The following is a 9701-nucleotide window of genomic DNA, read 5'->3' on the forward strand; positions in this document are numbered from 1 at the left end:
GAGAAGGCGAGAAAGAACAAGATTTTTGGGAAGCACACTGTGGATGTACTGCTTCAGTGCAGCCTGCTTAATATAGTGATTACACTTAACGCTACGGTTTGTGCCTTGAAAACAGATGCTTTCTTTTTTTAATTGCATTGAGTCGATCATGTCAGATAGTCGTCGCAATGCACATTGTTAAAAAACAAAACAAAACAAAACAAAAAAAAACAAAAAAAAAGGCCTGCCTGGAGGGATTTAAGTAGACACTCGGATCGGTTTGATGCTCAAAGCTGGACTGGATGCTGAGTTTTCTCTTTGCTCCAAGCTTTTTCTCTATTGCCACGTGCTGAGAAATACCCTGTGGCTGGTTAACCTACATCCTCTTTATCTATATCCCTCTCTATATATCTACGTCTCCCCTCCTTTCAGCTGGTCCACGGAGACACCCTTCCTCCCCTGTGCCTCCACTGCTGCCACTTGCCGGTCCGACTCGCGTCGCAAGAACTCCTCTTGATCAACTTTCAAACAAAGATTAGAAACTCGCAGGGTTTGCGTTAGACTTGCAGGAGTGCTACCGTGGCTCCTTTCCCTGGCTTGTCATGTTCGTGTGTCGTTGCCATAGAGGATGTGATGGGTCGTGTGACGCACACTAAAACGACACCATGCAAGTAAAGTCTGTTTAACGTTCTGAGTATGAATACTGTCTGATAGGTTGAATCTTTTGATGGGGCCGCATGTGTGTGTGTGCATTTCTGTATGTGTGTGTATGTGTGGCTGAAAGCCAGATGCACTAATGATAATTTTCTATGAAGTGGTTGTAATGGTCTGGCCCCGGCTGTAGCATCACTTCTGTTGTTTGCACATGCCGTTGGATCAGTTTGGGAGTGTGTACTTTGCAGCAATGGTGATAATATACCAAGAACTGCAGGAGGGGGGAGGACAGTCTTTATCAGGCTGGCATATTAATGTTTATTTACACCATGGCTAATAAGATGTGTGCTCTGCAGCTAGGTGAGACAGAATGATGGTGGGTAATTAAACTGCTTTGCTTTAGATTCATCCATTATCCATACTCAAGCCTGCATACATAATGTAATAATGTAAAATAAGGCCTGTTGCAGCGGTAGACGAGGTGACTATTCTGAGGTGTTTTCATCCTTGGTGCGTGGCGTAAATCAATGCTATATGTCACTGTGGACAAAATGTATAGAGATCGGTGTGATAAATTCGGGAATTGTCAAATATCTATTCAGTGGTGAGTGAGATATGACCCTTTTACATCACGCGGCGTTGCGGGAACACACGTGGAACACTGACGAGACTCTTTTGTGTTTCGGGCTTTTGGCTTTCAACTTCTAATGTGCCGGAGGTTCGGGTTTGACTGAGGAGGTCTTTAATCCATATTGTCATGATGCTTAATCCCATCGACTGAAGGCAGACCCTGCATGCAATGTCCTTGTCAGACTGGTCACTGGACCCTATGCACACACACACACGCACACGCACACGCACACACACACACACACACACACACACACACACACACACACACACACACACACACACACACACACACACACACACACACACACACACAAACACACACACACACACACACACACACACACACACACACACACACCCTCACCTTCATGCAAGAGATTGAAATCAGCTAGGCAGACACTCAAGCATGAACCAAATGTCAGCGGCAAGCCACAGGGAGAGAAGAGGAGCCCATGTTAATTATTACAGAGGAAATTCACACTATTTCACCTGCAAGACATGCTACCAAGGATATCTGTGGATCATGAAGTCATTTTCTCTTTTTCCCTGCGGGGCGGATACCAAGAGGAGACACAATTTCAATGAGTAGGTCCATAAAAGCAGTGATTAACTTTGTGATTGATGTGTTTGTTTTTTTTTTTTTTCTTTCTCTGCAAAGCTCCTGCTTATCACATTATCAAATTGTGTTGTGTCTACTTCGCTAAAGTGAATCCTAATGATATACAGAATAGCGAATAAATCCATCGAAAGATCGGCAAGTTGGAGAAAACTGCAAGAGTTCTTTTGTTCGTCAAAATGTCACAGAATTACAGACCTTGTTTGAAGCCAGACGCTGAAGCTCTGCCCTTCTGACAGGAGAAATGCAAAGTTTTGGAAAGGTGTCTACAAATTCCTTCCCTCTGCTCCTCTCACATTTGATTTTAAATGTGTATGTAAAAAAAAAAAAAAAAAAAAAAAGAAGCAGCATACCTCCTCTTCTTCTTCTGACAACACGCTTCCCACGTGACACTTAACCTTTGGAGATTTCCCATTCTCTCTGATCATTCACTGTTTGGTTCATGTTAATTAACCCTGGGGCACAGCAGAGCGTTACAGGCTTTGAAGCAGAAGAAAAACACCAAGAAAGAAGTAAAAAGGGGGGGGGAAAAAGGATTGTTTTCTGTTTTCTTTTTGTGGCCATTAATTTCTATATCCATGTGAGAGTCTGGATGGTGCCAGTGAGGATAATGAGTGGCGTAGGTGTTGGAACGGGTGGAATACAGCGTTTGACTCTGGGTTTGTGTCCCTGTCACCGTCAGTCCTTCTCCCTGTGAGGAAGTTGGCCGGAGCAGCCTGACCTCCCTCAGGTGGTCATGGATATGGAAATCAGTTCAGACATAGAGCACAAGATGTTTTTCATAGCCTTCAGTTTCTCCCTGGAAAAAAAAAGAAAAGAAAGATTTTTGTCTATTTCTCTTTAGCTCCTGGCATAAATGCTCTTTTCTATACTTGTGTGAAACACACAAAGCACATTTCTTGGTTGAAAAAGAAAAAAAGAAAAAGTGCCACTGGTGCCAGGCAGCAATATTGCCTCAAAGAATCTGCTGTGAATGTGAATCTATTTTATTAACCATTTCAGTGCTCAGGCCTCTTCTCATCCGGATTAACAAAGTGCTGGGAGAACTCAGAGTCGAGAGAAAGACTGATGTCTTCACTGTACAGCCAGCAAGGAATCTGTAGTTCAATAGTACAAACAATGCATTTAATGAGGTCTTGTTCGTGTACTTCATAAGAAGAACTTAAAGATGCAAAGGGTGTTGGGGAAAACATTTTAGCAGGAATCAAGAGAAAGTTTTGAATCATAAAATATCATGAATTCTGCTTTTTTACATTTTCCTCCAAACATGTTTCCCCCTGCATGAATAGTCACGTGCTTGCCCTTATTGATATTAAAACGTGAAAAGACATTAGATAACAAACTAAATCTTAAACCATCGTCCAACAACTCCGAGGGGTTGAATTTTTCCAATATGTCAATGAATACCCAATGAAGGGTATTCATTCTTCTGTCATCCAGCAAATGTACCTACGACTAAAAATACATTATTCACCTCAGACAGGTGACATACAGTACATTTATTCTGGCATCTTGAACTCTGAAAGGCTTTCATTTCTGTCTCTCTCTCTCTAAAAAAAAAAAAGGAGGCTGTCGTCTCACAGCGGCAATGAGTTGAAATCCTCCCTCTCCAAAACAGTGGAAATATTCATGAGGAAATCTGCTGGAGAAGAAGAGCTGCAGCACAACCAGAGGCTTTATTCTCCAGGTTTTCCGGGCATATCTGTTCCTGTGCTTCTATCTGACGCTTGTCTAAAGCACATAAAGACAAAGACAGGAAGTATGATTAGCCACGGAGAATAGAAGTGCTGTGTTCCCTCCAGGATAAGTCTTGAGGTGGGACTGATCAAAGCTATGCCCAGAGACAGAGGGAGACTGAACCAGCACTTTTTTTTTTCAATGGCTATCTCTGCCTCGAGACAGGGAGGAGGGGGAGGCCTGTTCTATACATATTTCCCCTTTTCAACGTCTTTGCCGTAAAGTTGTTAATATTTTGATACAGAACAATGGGTTCAGCAATAGTGTACCACCTTTTAATGTAAAAACCGTGAACTATCGCTGTTGTGCGGCAGCTTCTGAGACACACGGTCGGTAAATATAGTGGAATTGTTAAAAACCTTACTATGGTGTATTTCTGTCTGAGTGCATACAAATTTAATCGGATAAGGGATCGTTGTTTTTTTTTCACTTTTCTTTTCAAAAATGAATATTGACTTGTTTTGACCAATCCATTCATCTTCTATTACACTTTATCCAGTTCAGGTGATCAGGACACTGGAGCCGGTTAAACCAAAGTACCTGGAGAAAACCCATGCATGCACAGGGAGAACATGCAAACAGACTAGTCCAGCCAGACATCCTCAAAGTGAAGAGACAATGTTAACTACGACATCACTGGACTTGCACAACTCAGTGTTGTGCAAACAACTACCCTAGCCCAAAATCTCGACTACAAAAGTAATCGTCACTTAAACAAAAATAAGACATTTCCTGGAAATGCAATGTGTGCTGGGAGGGAGCCCTGAGGTCAGCCCGGGATCCACTGGAGAGATTCAATCTCTTATTTGACCTGAGAGCAGTTGGAGGAGGAAGTTGCGAGGGAAGGAGGATGTCTGGACCTCTTTGGTCGCCATGTTGCCACCAGGACCTCATGAAGAGGAAAAGAAGACAGACGTTACTGTGACACGCCAGCTGAGCCGTCCCCTCTGTGTGGATCAGTCTGACTGAATCACTTATTAGATTCAGCCGAAGAGACGTCAGTTATTTAGAAGTTATTAATGGAGTCGGATATTTTCAAATGGGCTGCAAACGCTTCCACTTGTTGGAGGCAATCTTAAGCAGTGACACCTGCTCTTAAAAGAAAAAGATTCATGAAGGAAGGAAGAGGAAGCAGCAACAAAACAGCTGAGATAAACGACCAAGGCATGCTAATGTTTGTTCAATGCTACCAATACATCACAGGCAGTGTGGAGGGAACAGGGCAGAGAGCGACAGCAGCTCCACATGTGAGGCATTGAACAAAAACGATAATGACGCAGTGCATAATGAAGCATTACTGCCAAAAGTAGAGACGTCACAATAAGGCATAACTTCATAGCAGCACTGGTTTTAACACTGCAGCCATCTTTAATGTGTGTAGCTTCTCCTACAGGCTCTACTGGCCATCATTTTCTATATTTCAGTGGTGCGGTCTTTATGATTTCAACACGATGGATCCCAGCTCTCGATAAACCCTCAAAAAAGCCTCATATTCCAACTTCACTGGCTGCATTTCATCAGAGGAGTGCCTCTTTCAGTCGGGGAGAAAAAGAGGAGCAGGTACACTGAGCTGGCCTTAAGGGCTGAGTGTAGGAGCTCGGCTCTGGCTTGTGACGGACAGAGTGGGGTGAGATGCCTTCATTATAGCCGCTTGCAGGGAGATCGGATCTCTGTGAAACTGGCAATATCAAAGGCTCGGCTTTGAAATCTGCGCCTCACTTACAGCTGTTGTACCGACAGACGCCTGCTGCCTCGGTTTTTCATTGTTTTTCTCCGTTGGAAGTTTTTCCACCACCATCATCATCATCAATATTAGATTTTTCTTCATGCAAAGACTCCATGATTTATACAAATTACTCAGTGTTCATGTTCAACCCTGTTTATTTCCATGAGACATATATGAAAACATCACCTTTTTTAAAGACCATGTCGATGCCTGCCTTTTTTATCTTAACTATAAGTAAGTTGAGAACTATTTGCATTATTGGAATTATTAATTTTTGCCAACAGAAAAATCAAACCTTTATGCTCCCCCAGCAAAGCTTGAAAGCAGAGCTCACACACTATTTATTAAAATATTGTTAACATTCTGGCAATTGCCAGACAACCGTCAATATGCGTATTCATAAAAGCACAAATTTGAATATCTGCTTTGGCCTGTAAGCCTCTAAACTCAGAGACTAAATATATACTTACATTCTATTTCAAAGAGAAAAAATCCTTTCTGGCAAAAAGGCTGGCTATGAAGAACTTTACTCAAGGATAGGAAGCACATCATTAAAATGGGGGAGAAATATTAAAAAGGGGGATATGAAAGTGTGAAGAGCTTCTAGCCTTTGGCGACTCTGACTCGCTTCAAAAACATCTTGAGATCTTTCCCTCCCTCAGACCTGCACTCTCCCTTGTTATTTGACTTTATTTGCTGGCTTCAGACTGATTTCGGCTGTGGAGTTTTTCACTAAATAATCAATCACATAGAGCCCATAAAGGCAGTGGATCCCTGTGCGATAGCTCTTTTACTGCATGCAGCATAAACACAGGAGCAAGAGAGAGAGAGAGAGAGAGAGAGAGAGAGAGAGAGAGAGAGAGAGAGAGAGAGAGAGAGAGAGAGAGAGAGAGAGAGAGAGAGAGGAGCAAAAGTGCTGGCGTCCCTTCATGTCAGCTTGACACCTCAGATTTCATCAAAGTCTTCGTGTCCTCACACACATCACCCGACTGTGGCCTGGTTAGGCTAATTATATTACACGGGGACGTGAATGCTGAGGGAGTCGCCTGTATGAAAGTGTAGGTATGAGGTAATTACCTGTTTTTTGCTGCCCTCTGTCTGCCTTTTGTCTCTCATCATCTGTGACACGGATGGGTACGGTGCTGTCAGCACGGACCGAAAGATGAGCCGCGAAGTAGGGGACATTAACACATAACTGCTGCTCCCTCATGGATAATGGAACAAGGTTTGCAATTGAATGATAAACAAAATGACTTGGAGACAGTGGGAAGATCACTCACACCTGCCCCTCCCTGCTTCCTCTCCCCGCTTCCATGAGTATTATGCAAAACAAGGGGCGAGGATTTTGGAGTCCCACCAACTCATCTGTGTATCTCCCAGGCATGTTGGACAATTATGAGTCAGTGGAAGTAACTGCACCTTGCTAATGTTATGCGGTGTTGTGCTCCACTGTCCCTTTTATCAGAGCACGGCGACTTTCATCTGCAAAGTTCTTCACCCAGTCCTGTGTTCTTCAGATTAGCATAGACTTGTAACTGGGGCCCTTAATCAGAAACAACAAAGCGCAAGTGTCCTCGGCGTGTCCGGGATGATAAATAATTCTGGACCTTGTCAAAGCATTCAAATCAAATAAGAGAAACTTAAATATTGATGCAGCAAAGTATACAAAGTAAATATATATTCATTTGTATGGGGAGGAAAATTCGCTAGCACATCGCTGCGGCACTGTTTATTTTCATTTATGAAGACTTTCAATTCAAAACAAACTAAAGTTATTTTAAGTTTATTTTGTTGCCAATAAACACCTGGAGGGAATGTTGTTCTGCAGTGACGCTCCGACAAAAAAAAAAGGCATTTCAAGTCTCCTGAATTCCGCAGCGCCGCTGCTCGCACAACGCTGCCATGCTTGAAGAGTGCCTCCTCAGAACTAAGTCTAAAAAGGGAGCATTGAATATATATTGGTTAACATCCTTTAACGGCAGCTACAATTAATGTGTGAAGCTGTGCTTGAAGCCCACTTTGTGCCATACACCTGCCAATCACCATGTTTGTAGAGCCAGATCACAGTGTTGTTTTCCTATCGTATGCAGCTATGTATTTATTTCCACTGGTGTAAAAAAGGGGTTGTATTTACTAGTCTTTTGAAGAAGAGGCAGATCTGCACACGCTGTGCAAAGACTTAAATTGCAAAAAGGAGAAAGCAGAGGAACGGGGGAATGAATGCAAGGTTGGAAAAGCAAACTGTGTCTTCTGTGTGGCGTGCTGAAAGTCAGACGGAGCAAGGCATTTCACAGATATGGCGGTGATGTTTTTACTGCAGCTTCCAGTTTTGTTGCAATCTGGCAATCTGAAGAATCGGCCCTGCTTCCTGTATGACAACAAAAAGGTTAATCTCCTTTAGAATTAAAACAGAAAATAGTTTCTTCATTAGGGAGTGAGAAAATCTTGAAAGAAAAAAAAAACCTGTTCTGTCTAATTGACTTTCAGCATCTGTTTACTCTTCATGTCTAAAGAAGCCTTTGGTGAGTGGCTTGATCTACAGGGAGTCTTTGCAGTTCAGGCTTCTCAGTTCTCCAGTGGTTATCGTATCCAGAGAGGTGCCAATCCAGGCGTCCCACCATCTTCCTGAGACGGAGCCCAGCAGGCACTGGCAAGCACAAGTCCCTGGTTAGGACACGCTGTTGTCTTTTATCAATGTTGACCAGCCAAACTCCTTGTGGCTGCGGCACCACTGCATCTGGGAGCTTCTCTAATCCCTCTTCTTTGTCATCTCAGGTCAATGGATGTACTACATCTCCACCTTGAGAATTATGACAGGGAAAACACTCTGAAGGTATGTGGAGAGGGGAAAAAAAGGGGGGGGGGGGGCTGAACTTGTGGATTTTTTTTCTTCTTCCAGTGGATGAGTTTAAACTTGTTTCCCTAGAGATGCAAATGTGTCTGAGTTGCAAAAACACAACATCCATCAATAGCGTTTATTGATGAAGCTTGAACCGTACTGCAGCTTTCAATTCAATGAAAACACAAGGCCTCACAACTTAATGGAAATTATTATAGCTTCCATTTTCAAAATAGAAGCCTCTGACCTACAGTGCATCAATCAACACATGTAATTGATTGCTTCTCAATCAGCTGCTGACAACTGTGTCTTTTATCGTTGAAATACAGGAAGTCCTGCATGAGAGTTACAGTTAGATTTATTGGTGATGTGTGAGAGGTGACAGCTCTGTTTTACTTATGTTTTTAAAATACAATCATTTAATGTATTTTGTCTGGTCTGCTGGTCAAGTAGCTTTAATCACTATGAATATTAATTTAATCTTCATTGGTAATAAAAAGTGATTCGGCAGAAGCAGGGGGTGGGGGTGGTGCAGACCAGAGAGGGGCCGTATCCCGCCAACAAACCGCATCCTGCATTTACAATAAACCCAGTCTTAAAAATGTGTTTTTAACAAGGACTTCTAAGTTGTTGGGCTTTATGCAGGAGGGGATAACTGGCGTTGCTTTTTGATCCTTGGATTGCGGCTCTTCTTATCATTGTGATTTTTACTGTATTGAGACAGGTTAGTTTTGATGACATCTCTTCAAATAGCATTTTTTTCTCAAAATATATAAATAAAAAAAAAAGAAACATCATATTACAAAACCATATCCCCCTGACCTCCAGATTTTTCTCCTGCTGCGCTCCCAGGGGAGACCCACCCCTCACTTTGAAAACTGATCTATAGAAACGCTTAACAAAAGTCCAGTTTGTAAAAAAAAAAAAAAAAAAAAAAAAACATCCTCCAGGCGTGTTCTCATCAGAGCCGACGTAATTTCTGTTATTACCATGCAGCTTTGGGGAGGTGCGGATTAAAAAGATAAAACATAGGCTTTTACGTATTGGCCACTTTGCTAATTAGATGGATTAAAACGTGCTCTGTGAAGGGAATTAATTTGCAACTGAATGGCAGTTAGGAGGCAAATGTGTATAGCAGATGACACAAACCCCCGAGGGCATTCCTCGGTTAGTTTGGTACAATTTAGAAATTACACAACTCGTTTACTAAATAACAAGCTAATTTTTCCCTGAATTGCATTCTTTCGTGTCTTGCTGTCACTCGACTTTCAGATGTGTTGAAAATAGGTTAGTCTTTTCCAGTGAATGAAGCCTCCTGGTAGCACCACTCACTGCAGTAATAGATAGCCATTTATAATTCATGAGATGGCTAGTCCCCCAAGTTAATTTTGCCCTGGGCACTGTTTACTTCTGCTTTGTACTTTGTTTAAAGTCAGTTGTTGACAACTCTTGTACATGTCAAACTATCACCGCTAATAATTGCTTAAGGAGATAGAACTTTTGCAAATGTTGGTTCC

Source organism: Blennius ocellaris, assembly GCF_963422515.1.
Source record: "Blennius ocellaris genome assembly, chromosome: 11".
NCBI lineage: Eukaryota > Metazoa > Chordata > Actinopteri > Blenniiformes > Blenniidae > Blennius > Blennius ocellaris.